The sequence below is a fragment of the Nannospalax galili genome, unplaced genomic scaffold, assembly GCF_000622305.1.
Source record: "Nannospalax galili isolate Female #2095 unplaced genomic scaffold, S.galili_v1.0 scaffold290, whole genome shotgun sequence".
Taxonomy (NCBI): domain Eukaryota; kingdom Metazoa; phylum Chordata; class Mammalia; order Rodentia; family Spalacidae; genus Nannospalax; species Nannospalax galili.
Window position 1 is genome coordinate 7,404,302 of NW_008331486.1, and position 12,511 is coordinate 7,416,812.

Sequence of the window (12,511 nt, forward strand, 5' to 3'; positions counted from 1 at the left end):
TGATATACAGTTTCTCTTCCTCCTCCTCCTCCTCCTCCTCCTCTTCCTCTTCCTCCTCCTCCTCCTCTTCCTCCCCCTCCTTTTTTGTTACATTTATTTGGACAGGCATGTTGGTAAATACCTTTAATTCTAGCACTCCTTAGTCAGAGGCAAGCCTGAGTTTGAGGCCAGCCTGGTCTACATAGTGAGTTCCAGGCTAGCCAGGGCTACATAGTGAGACCCTGTCCCAAAACAAAACAAAAAAATTGCATTTATTTATTTTATTGTATATGTGTGGGGGTGTCCTAATGTGAGTGTGAATATCAGAGATCAACTCTCAGGAGTCAGTTTTCTCCTTCCACCATGTGGGTCCCAGGGATCTAACTCAGATTGTCACATTTGGCAGCACGTGCCTTTACCCACCAAGCCAACTCGCTGGCCCAGTTTATTTTTATATAATCTTTTCTGTTTTTTTGAAACAGAGTCTTATGTAGTCCAGGCTGGCTTTGAACTCACAGTGTAGCTGAGGATGACCTTGAATTTCTGATTTTTCTGCCTCCACCTCCCAAATACTGGTACCACAGGTGTGCACCACCACATTTATTTCCATAAAATCTTAGCAATTATAGATATATTTTATAACCACTTTATTGATATGTAATTGAGAGACTAAATTGCACCTGTTTAGGGGCTGGAGTGATGGTGCAGAGGTTAAGAGCACTGGTTACTCTTCCAGAAGACCTGAGTTCAATTTCCAGCACCACATAGTGGCTAACAACCATCAGTAACTCCAGTTCCAGAGGATCTGGATGCCCTCTTCTGGCCTCTACTGGCTTTACATGGCATGGGTGCACTTACATACCTGCACTCACACACATAAACACTCACACACATAAAATAAAAATAAATTAAAAAACAAAACAAAAAACTAAATTGCACCTGTTTAAAGTGTACATTGTGTTGTTGGCATACACCCCCGCCCATGAATCACCTTCACAAATGAGACGGTGAGCATGTCCACTGTCCCCAGAAGCCTCCTTGTGCCGTGTTGTCCCTCTCCCACCTGTCCCCTTCCCACTCTGCCCTGTCCACCACTGCTCTGCTCCCTCACTATGGGTTTGTGTGTGTAGTGCTTTGAATGCGGTGTCCTCCAGAGGCTCCAGTATTTGAACTCTCAATTGGTTGGTAGCAAGGTTTTGGGAAGGTTATGGATTCCCTAGAAGGTGTGGCCTTGCTAGAGGAAGAAGGCTTTAAGATGTGCAAGGGGCGGGCCTGAAGAGTTCATAGCCACATCTGTTTCCAGTCTCTCTGCTTCTGTGTGTGTTTGAAGAGGTGAGCAATCAGCTTTCTGCTCAGGCTGTCTCCTGCCCTGCCTCCCCACCATGCGGGACTCTCATCCCTCTGGAACTCCTGATCCTCCTGCCTCTGCCTCCCGGATGTTAGGATTACAAGACTGTGACACCACATCCAGTGAGAATTCTTTATAAACGTAATTTGGTGGACATACAGGTGGTCCTTGATTTATGGTGGCTTAACCCATAATCTCTCTCTCTCTCTCTCTCTCTCTCTCTCTCTCTCTCTCTCTCTTTCTCTCTCCCTCTCGCCACTCATCCTTTTGTGCACGTGTGGAAGCCAGAGGTTGGAATCCAGTACCCTTCTCTATCACTCTACTTTTTTGTTTGCATTTTCAAAAAAATTTTGTTTACTATTATTTTATGGTATGAATGTTTTGCCTACATGTATGTAAGTATGGCATCTGTGTGCAATGCCCAGAAAGGCCAGAGAGGGCACCAGATCCCCTGGAACTGGAGTTGTGGATAGTTCTTAGCTGCCATGTGGGTGTTGGGAACTGAACCCAGATTCTCTGCAAGATCAACTGGTGTTCTTAACAACCAAGCCATCTCTCCAGCCCCCTTTTGGTTTAGTCTTTTAAATTTTTTTTTAATTTTTATTTATATTTTATGTATGTGAGTATATTGCCTGCATGTGGGTAGGTAATACCCATGTTGTGTAATGCCCTTGGAGTCAGAAGAGGGCTTTGGAGCCCCTGGAACTGGAGTTACAAATGGTTGTTAGCCACTGTGTAGGTGCTGGGACTCAAACCCAGGTCCTCTGCAAGAGCAGCCAGTGCTCTTAAGCACTGAGCTATCTCTCCAGCCCTCCATTTAGTCTTTTTGAGACAGGGTTTCCCTGTAGCCCCAGCTGGCCTGGAACTTGGTTTGTAGACCAGGCTGGCCTTGATCTCACAGAGATCTGTCTGCCTCGATCTCCTGAGTGCTGGGACTAAAAGTGTGCGCTGCCATGCCTGGCTCTACTTTGCTTTTGAGACAGTGTCTCTCACTGAACCTGAATCTCACTAGTTTGCCTAGAGTGGCTGACTAGGGAGCTCCAGGGACCTGTCTGTCTCTGTCCCACAGGATTACAGGCCTGTGTTGCCACACCTAGATTTTTTTGGGGGGTGGAGGGGAAGGGTTTATTTGGCTTACATCTCCTAGGTCACAGTTCATCAGGGAGCCCAAGATAGGAACTCAGGGCAGGAACCTGGAGGCAGGAGCTGGAGCACAGGCCATGGAGGAACGCTGCTTACTGGCTTGCTCCTCTGGCCCTGCTCAGCCTGCTTTCTTATACAACACGGGCCCACCTGCCCAGGGATGGCACCACCCACAGTGGGCTGGGCCCTCCCACATCACTCAACAATCAAGAAGATGCCCTTCAGACATGGCCACAGGCTAGTCCAATGGAGGCAATTCCCCTATTGAGGCTCCCTCAACATACCTAGATTTTTTAAAATTTAAATTTATTTTATATGTATGAGTGTTTTCCCTGCATATATGTAAGTGCACCTGTGTCATTCCCACAAGAGCCAGAAGAGGGGTGGTGTCAGATCCCCTGGAACTGGAGTCAAAGATGGTTGTCAGGCACCATGTGGGTGCTGGGAACTAAATTTGCAAGAGGAACCGGTGCACTTAACTGCAGAGTCACTTCTCCAGCCCACAATATTGTGTGTGTGTGTGTGTGTGTGTGTGTGTGTGTGTGTGCGATATGAACTCAGGTCCTCATGATTGTGCAGCGATCATGTTATTCATGAGTCATCTCCCACTCTCCCTGCCCCCCTTTTTGAGATAAAGCCTTATTATGAAGCCCAGCCTGGCCTCGGATTCTCAGTAGTTCTCCTGCCTCAGCCTCCTGTATGCTAGAATTGTAAGTTGCACCACCGCACTGGGCTCGGTTTATGTTTTGTTTTGTTTTTCAGTGTTTTGCTTGTTTGTTTTGAAGCAGGATCTCCTGTGGCCCAGGTGGCCTTCCCATTCCCTGTGTAGCCAAGGACTTTGAACTTCTCATCTCCCTGCCTCTACTTCCCGAATACTGGGATAATGGGTGTGCACCATCACGTCCAGTTCTTGTGGTGCTGGAGATGGGACTCCAGGGCTTCCCGAGTGCTAGGCCAGGGCAAGCACCCATGAACTGAGCAATGTCCGCAGCCCTCAGCTCAAGATCTAATTGTTTTATTTCGTCGTTTTTATTTTTTGAGACAGAGTCTCCCTGTCGCCCCGGCTGTCCTGGATTTTGCTACATACACCAGGCTGGCCTCAGTCTCACAGAGATCCACCTGCCTCTGGCTCCTGAGTGCTGATTTGACTTTATGATGGTGCAAAAGCCTCAGACATGTAGTCAAAACCACACTTCAGAGCTGGAATACTGCTCTTTTCCCGAGCACAGGGGTTGTCGTGTTTGTGGTGATGGCAGCCCCTAAGGCTCTGTGGGTGCTGTGTGGCAGGTCAAGTGCACGATCTGCATCTTGTGCTTCTGACAGTCCCAGCTACAATGGGTTTACCTGGACACAGCCCCATCATAGCTCAAGGAGCACCTGTACAATCCAAGGGCGTAGTTACCACTGATGTTGACATTCCAGAACACACTTCCAGCTCTTTGGGTTTATTCCACACACTATGACCCTCCCTGCTCAATAGTCATATACTGGAGGGTGAAAGGTGACTACAAAGAACCCGGCCACACCACTCCGGCCTCTGGGATCTTTGTCAATGTTCATTTTTTCAGAAGACTCAGTTATCACTTGTGCATTTTCTGCCTGCCACAGACAGTTAACCCGGAGCTGACTCCTGAGGCCCCTGGCCTTTCCAATGCACCTGGCTCCGAGGAAGGGACTCCACTGGCCAATCTGGTCGGAGGTTGGAGAAGACACATGGGAACGGGATTGAGCGTTGGAGAGAAGGACCTGGATCATCAGGCCCAGGAGAGAGTCACAGTACCTACCTGCAGGGGTGCAGCTGGGTGGGGGTGAAAAGCAAAGATTGGATTCAGGACCCACATGCCCATGTTCCTGCTTCCATCTTTTCTAAACAGCAGCAGCATTAGCTTAGCAGGAACCTGAACTTGATTGAGCAGTGGGGTTCGAATGCTGGTCCTTTCACTGAAACAGATGTCATCCCCCCCCCCTCCTGCCCCTGTCCTGATTCAAGGTGTGAGAACCAGCCCAGAGGCACTGTGAGCCTAGGAAAAGGGGGCTGGCTGTAGGGCTGCACAGTGTAGTTATTGGGTGACTCCCTATTTGCTCCTGGTCTTGGGAGACACCAGTTGCATCTCTGCAATTTGGAGAGGCATTCAGAGCTGGAATGCAGCTGGGTTATCTACGTTACTATTGAAGTCAGGTTCATCCCAGGGGTCAGGCCAGGGCAAGACTCTCTGCAGGCTCCTCTCTGGCCTGTTACATTCCATGGTTGGAAAACTATTCTGGAACCCAGATGGCACAGTTACTCCAGGGCACATGGAGGTTACTGCTCAAGATGGCTGCAGTTCAGCTGGCTCAGCGGGTAAAGCGCTCGGTACATAAACATGAGGCTTGAGTTCAGATCCCCAGCACCAGTGTGAAAAACCAGACATGCCTGGTAGCCTGAATCTGTACCCCTAGTGCTGGGGAAGGGGTGGGGACAGGCAGATCTCTAGAGCTTGGCTGTCCTAAGGACAGAACTGGATTGAGCATTGGAGAGAAGGACCTGGATCATCAAGCCCAGGAGAGAGTCACAGTACCACCTGCACGTTCAGAGGTGGAACACTTGCCCCGGCTTCAATGCCAGTTCCTCAAAAGAAAAAGAAGTAGGTGTCCAATCCTGAACTGCAGTTCCAGGAAACGGCAGAGCCAGTGTCTCTGATGGTACTTTGGGGGTTTTGTTGTTTTGATTTTTGTTTGTTTGGTTAGATTTTGAGATCCTGTCAAACTCCCAGGGCTTCCACATACACCAAAACCAGAAGAGATGGCATGTGGCAAATCTGGTCTGTGACAAGAAGTGTCACTAGTAATATTTTTATCCATGAGCCAAGGGCCTCAAAGCAACCATTGCCCACCCAGCTTATCAGAGGGAGGCAGCTGCGCTTTTCCTGGTCCAACCACTAGATGGCACAACAGACATGGTTAGGAGAAGGGAGGGCCACTGGTTCTTGGGTATAAGAGCAGTAGAGGCAGAGAACTGGGGAACACGAGGGGCAGGTCCTGGTGGGAAACAACAGCCAGGTAACAAAAGATCCCTCAGCTGAAGCGGATACCCACAGCTCTGGATCAACTATCATTTTTTCTAGTCCTCAAAAATTACCCAAAATGTAGTCGTTATTCATCAAAGTAGTAGATGTCAACGAGAGGCTGGGAAAATTCCAGTTTGTGCCCTGATGTCTGATAACAGTCCACTCCTGCACACTGAATGTGACTCTCTCTTGGGCCTGATGATCCAGGTCCTTCTCTCCAATGCTCAATTCAGTTCCTTCCTTAGGACAATCAAGTTCCAGAGATCTGCCTGTCCCAGAGGCATCTGGGGCCTGGGGTGGCTGGCGGTTCTCCGAAAGTGTCAGCTGCTGTGCCTGGGTTTGGGCATAAAGGCTCCAGCTTTACATCCTGGTTCCGTTCCTGCCTGACTATGTAACCCATAGCGACTGTCTTAACCTCTCTGGGCCTCAGTTCTCTGATCTAGGGATAATAATGGACCCTTCTCCACAAGCCAAATTGAAGTCATGTATATGGAGCCCCTAGCACAACAGTAGGCCTTTTAAAAATGGCCGGATTGGGCTGAAGAGATGACTCAGTGGTTAAGAGTACTGACTGCTCTTGCAGAAGACCTGGGTTCAATTCCCAGCACCCACATGGCTGCTAACCATCTGTAACTCCAGTTCCAGGGGATCCAGTACCTTCTTCTGACCTCCAAGAGCATTATACAACACGGGTGCACTTACACACACGCAGGCAGTACAGTAATACACATAAAAATAATAAATAAGCCGGGAGTGGTGGCACACGCCTTTAATCCCAGCACTTGGGAGGCAGAGGCAGGCAGATCTCTGTGAGTTCAAGGCCAGCCTGGTCTACATAGTGAGTTCCAGGACAGCTGGGGCTGCAGGGAGACCCTGTCTCAAAAAAATAAATAAATAAATAGCAGGATCAAAGGCGTGCACCCCAATACCTGAATGCTTCTATTTATTTATTTATTTTTGGCCTTTTAAATTTTTATTTATTTATGTTACTTTATTTTATTTTGTCTTTTTGAGAGAGGACCTCCCTGTAGCCCCAGCTGTCCTGGAACTCACTATGTAGACCAGGCTGGCCTTGAACTCACAGAGATCCACCTGCCTCTGCCTCGTGAGTGCTGGGATTAAAGGTGTACGCCACCTTGCCCGGTCCTATTTATTTTTATTTTATGTGTATGAGTGTTATGCCTGCATGTGTGTGGAACGCACCCATGTCATGTAGTGCCTGAAGAGGACAGAAGAGGGTGTCAGATCTCCTGGAACTAGGGTTATAGATGGTTGTTAGATGCCATTTGGGTGCTGGGATTTAAACTGGGGTCTTCTGCAAGAATAGCCAGTTCTCTTAACTGCTGAGCCATCTCTCCAGCCCCTATTTTTGTGGTCTTTTTTGAGACAGAGTCTCGCTGTAGCCCCAGCTGGCCTGGAACTCACTACGTAGACCAGGCTGGACTTGAACTCACAGAGATTCCAAGTGCTCTGCCTCTGCCTCCTGAGTACTGGAATTAAAGACGTGTGCCACCACAGTTAGATGGTTCTAAAGCAAGCACTTCTGGGAGGCAAAGATGAGGTTTGGGACCAGCAAGACAGTGAACAAAGCTTTGTGCTTGGTGAGGGGTAAAGATTGCCCTAGGTACCCCAAGAGGGCTAGAACGTGAGATTTGAGGCCCTGTAAAGGAAACCCCATGACTTCACAACAGCGGAGGTGGCACGTGCATTTCTTCTTGTTTTTGACAACCAGAGACCTGCACATGCCAGGTCCCATCACAGAGCCCCATCCCGGCTCCCGTACATTTCTTCTTTCATTTGTGTGGCAAGTATTTAGAGACCAATGGCCACACCAACAAGAGAGACACCACCCCTCCCCAGAAGGACTTACAGCCACCATAGGACAGAGCTAATACATGGGTGGACCCAAGGCCCACATGGAGCAGGGATAATATGTTTGTTAGAATTTGAGGCCCTGTGCACCTCCTGGAATTTGCCAGCCTTTCTTTTCTTTGGGGGGGGGTTCTTTTTGAGACAGGGTCTCCCTGTAGCCCCAGCTGTTCTAGAATTCACTATGTAGACCAGGCTGGTCTTGAACTCACAGAGATCCACCTGCCTCTGCCTCCCGAGTGCTGGGATTAAAGGCGTGCGCAACCACGCCCGGCAGAACGGTTTGTTTTTTATGTGTATGAATGTATTGCTTGTATGTAGGTAGGTGCACCTGTGTTGTGCAGTGCCTGAGGAGATCAGAAGAGGGTGTCGGATCCCCTGGAACTGGAGTCACGGACGGCTGTTAGCCGCTAGGCGGGTGCTGGGAATCAAACCTGGGTTCTCTGCAAGAGCAGTCAGTACTCTTAACTGCTGAGCATCTCTCCAACCCTAAACAATGGTTTTGATGTTAAAAGAAAAAAAATCAGTCAACATGGCCTGGGTCAGTTAGTAAAGTGCTTACTTATGCAAGCCTGAGGACCCGGGTTCAGATCCCAGCACCCACATAAGAAGCCAGACACAGAAGGGTGGACCTATAATCTCAGCGCTAGGGAGGCAGAGGCAGAAGAATCCCCAGGGGTCCATGACCAGCCAGTTTAACTGAATCAGTGAGCTGGGCTGCAAGTTAGGTGAGACTCTGTCTCAAACAATCAAAGGGTTAGCTGGGCACTCTGGTGTATGCCTTTAATCCCAGCACTGGGAGGCTGAGGCAGGAGGATACCCCATGAGTTCAAGGCCAGGGCTAAATAGCAAGACTCTGTCTCAACAACAACAAACAGTCTCATAGAGCACAAGTGAGGAAGGAAACCAACATCCATCTCTGACCTCCACACACAGGCACACACAACATACATACACTCAGAATCAGTAATAGGCCAGAAATCAGCTACAGAGACTCTGTTTCCAAAACCTTAAAAAAAAAGTCGAAAAGTTCAAAAGAACAAGCAAAATTAAACAGAACCACTCCATCCCAGCACTGACACGTCATTTCCAGTCAGATGTCACACGTCAGCACCAGCCTTCATGCCTGCACCAGGCGTGCTCACGTCCTGAGAGTGGCATCCTGACTCAATTTTCTGGTCTCTTGGGACCAGAGTCTAGGAGGACAAGGTGCTGAGCTTGTCCTACCCCTGTGGGAAGTCCTGCTCTCTGCAGGGGAGGCCACATAAGGGCCTGATGTGGCTATCATTTTGTTAACAAAATGTCATTTTATAAACAGTGACTTCACATTTTCCACTCCAGAAAATTTTCATCTGGTGCAGAACAAAGCGTGGTTGCCTCATAACTCTGTGGAGTGAAGAATCCAAATCACATGAGGTCTTACTAAGATTTCTCCAGCAAGCCCCCAGCTGTCCTACATAGCTGATTTAAGCACCCGGGTTTCCAGCCCAGGCCAAGTGCCCTTTCTAGTGACAGAGAACCATCAGAGAGACCAGTGGATGGCCTACGGAAAGCCTCACCTCAGTGCGGCAGCTCTGACTGCCTCAGGATGCTGTTCAACCTATGCCCCTATCCCCTCTATTTGCCTTAGGCTGGAAGTTCAGATGTGAGGGTTCCAGGACTGAGATATGGCTCGGTTAGTAGAGCCATAGCCATGCATGAAGCCCTGGGTTTGATTCCCCAGCACTAACTAAGCTGGGTATGGTGGTGCACACCTATAATCTCAGCGCTTGGGAGGTAGAGGCAAGAAGATCAGGAGTTCAGGGCCATGCTCAGCCACATAGTCAACTCAAGACTAGTCTGGAATACATGAAACCCTGTCTCAAAGAAGGAGCGGGAGGGAGAGGAGATGGCTCAGTGGGTTAAAAAAACACTAGCCACACAAGACTGATGGCTAGAGTTTTATCCCTGGAACCCACAGAAAAATCTGGATGGAATGGTTGGTATCTGTAATCCCAACACTTATGACAATAGGTGAAGACAGGCGAGGGCCTTGAAAGTTCATGGGCCAGTTAGCCTGGAGTACACACACAGCAAAAAACAGGAGAGCTTGCCTCAAAACAAGGTAGATGGACAGAACTGACTCCTTAAAGTTGTTCTCTGACCACCACACCATGTCTGCACACACATGCACGCGCACACACATACCTATTTGTCAGGTGGATCTCAGTGAGTTCAAGGTCAGCCTGGTCTACATAGTGAGTTCCAGGCCAGCTGGGGCTACCTACAGGGAGACCCTGTCTCAAAAAGACCAAAAAAAAAAAAAAAAAGAAAAGGGCTTCTGTGTGTTAGCGGATTGGGCTGTGAATGCCCAGACCTTTGATGAAACACAGTTGGGAATGTCTGTGAGTAGCGATGTGGGCAGCCAACAGATGAATCTGTGGCTAGCTGAAACAAGGCCCCCGTAATGCCAGGGAGCATCATCAGATGGGGTGCGCCATGCAGCGGTAGGGGCTGGAGGGGAGCAGGAGGGCAAGCAAGGGAGGTCCTCGCCCACCTAACTGCTGGGCAGATGTCAGACTGGGGGTTACATACCAGCTGACCTGGGTGCCAGGTTGGAACACTAGCCACTTTCTTGGGTCTCCTGCTTGCTCCCAAGACCTTGAGATATCTCAGCCTTTGTAAGTTGGTGAGTCAACAAATCATTCTCATATGTGTGTAAGCTCATAGCATATGTATTTCCTATGAGCCCTTTTATACAACATACATAGGGCTATACACAGATCTCTCTCTCCATACATATATTTTGTTTTTTCTAGCAAACAGCAGCTCAAGCACAAAGCAAGGCTGCATGGCATGAAATATGAGTCTAGGGTTAGACCCTCCAACACTCAAACGTATGACAATCAAGGATGGAGGCTCTCCCACCCTGCCTGGCCCCTTAGATGGATGCTGTGATGGGTTGGGGTCCCGCCTCCCTGGCCTTCTGTTTACCAGACATGCTTTTGTCCTCACTGATGGATGACTGCTTTGTCTCGATGTATTTATGCTTTGAGCAGGGTCTCCCTGTAGCCCCAGCTAGCCTGTAACTCACTCTGTAGACCAGGTTGGCCTCAATCTCACAGACATCCTTCTGCCTCTGAGTCCCAAGCGCTGGGATGAAAGGCATGTGCCGCCATGCCTGACTGTTTCGTCTTATTTTTATTTTTTAATTTTTTTATGTGCATGAGTGTATTGCCTGCATGTATGTAAGTCACCTGTGTCATGCAATGCCTGTGGAGGTCAGAAGAAGGCATCGGATCCTCTGGAACTGGAGTTACAGACGGTTGTTAACCATCATGTGGGTGCTGGGAACTAAACCTAGGTCCTCTGCAAGAGCAGCCAGTGCCCTTAACTGCTGAGCCATCTCTTCAGCCCCATTCATCTCCACTTTTTAAACATCAGTGCTTTGAATCTGGCTTTGGGACAGGGTCTCCCTGTAGCCCAAGCTGTCCTGGAACTCACTATGTAGACCAGGCTGGCCATGAACTCAGAGATCCGCCTGCCTCTGCCTCCTAAGTGCTGGGATGAAAGGCATGCACCACCACGCCCAGCGTTCATCTTATTTTAAAAATTTTTTACTTTTTATTCGTGTGTGTGTGTGTGTGTGTGTGTGTGTGTGTGGTGTACAGATGCTCAAGGCAGCCAGAAGAGGTCATTGGATCTCCTGGAGCTAGAGTTACAGGTGGTTGTGAGCTGCCCAATGCTGAGCCATTTTTCTAGTCCTAGTTTTTGCTTCATTTTACTTAATTTTATTTTTAGCATTTTTCCGTCTTTTATTCTTTTTTTTTTTTTGGTGTGTGTGTATGTGTTTATATGTGCAGGTACATGTGTACCCCTACACACATGAACACATACATGTGGAGACCAGAAGTCAACTTCAGGTGTCCTTCCTCAAGGGCTGTCCACCCTATTTTTTGAAACAGAGTCTCTCACTGGAGACCCCCAGATGGGCTAGGCTGACTGGCCAGTGGGCCCCAGGGATCTTCCTGACTCGGCCTCTCCAGCCCTGGGATTGAAAGCCTGTGCCATCACTGCCTTTCCACAGGGGATGGAGCTGAGGTTTTCACACCCACGTGGTACTTTACTGACCGAGCCTTCGCTCCAGTGCTACTATTTTAGTCTTTATCTCATGCCGTTGCTTTTTTCCCCGTTCATATGTGAAGAACAGACATCTTTACAGAAACCGCATATCCTTCCATGAGGTCAGGAGACTGCCATGCAGACCTCTGATTGAAGCCTTCAAGGCAGAAGAAGTGATACGTATCCGGATACGTGTAGAACTGACCCACCAATGACCTTCCAGAAGGCTCAAGGCAGAAGAAGTGATACGTATCCGGATACGTGTAGAACTGACCCACCGATGACCTTCCAGGAGGCTCCAGTGGTTTTGTTTGATTTTTAACAATCTTTATATTTGCATTTATTTCTTTGTTTACTTGGGAGGTCAGAGGGCTAACTTACAGGAGTCGGTTTGCTCCTTCCACTGTCTGGGTCCTGAGATGTTACTCAGGTCATCAATCATGGCAGTAAGTGTCTTTTCCCACCGAGCCATCCCCCACTTTTTTAACAAAAAGAAAAAGGAGACAATAGCTGTTGTTTTTTGAAGACATGCACCAGTGTGTTGGGGCCATTTGTCCATGTCACTACATAGAGATGACACCCTGAGCACAGGCTGGGTCAAAGTGGGCCAGCAGAACTGCCCCAGCAAGTCATGGAGAGAGGCCCCTTGCCACCCCACAATACTAGGCTGAAGGCTTGTGGGAAGGGCAGGTTCTGTGCACTGGATATAACCACAAATTCTGAACCTGGAGCTGACTGGTTAGCGAGCCCCAGGGACCCTCCCTTCTTTACTTCCCCAGTGTTGAGATCACAGGTGCGTGCCACCATGCCCAGCTTTTATGTAGGTGCTGGGTATCAGTACTTGGGTCCTAATGCTTGTGAGGCAAACACTTTACCAACCAAGGCATCTCTCCAGCTCTATAGGGGTTTTGCTAACAACGCCTTAAAGCTCATGGACTGGAGCTCTACTAATTTTAAAGGAACCAGCCAACCCCTCTCTCCACCATCTGGGAAAAGGGCTTGAAGGATGGCCTAGACAGTCACA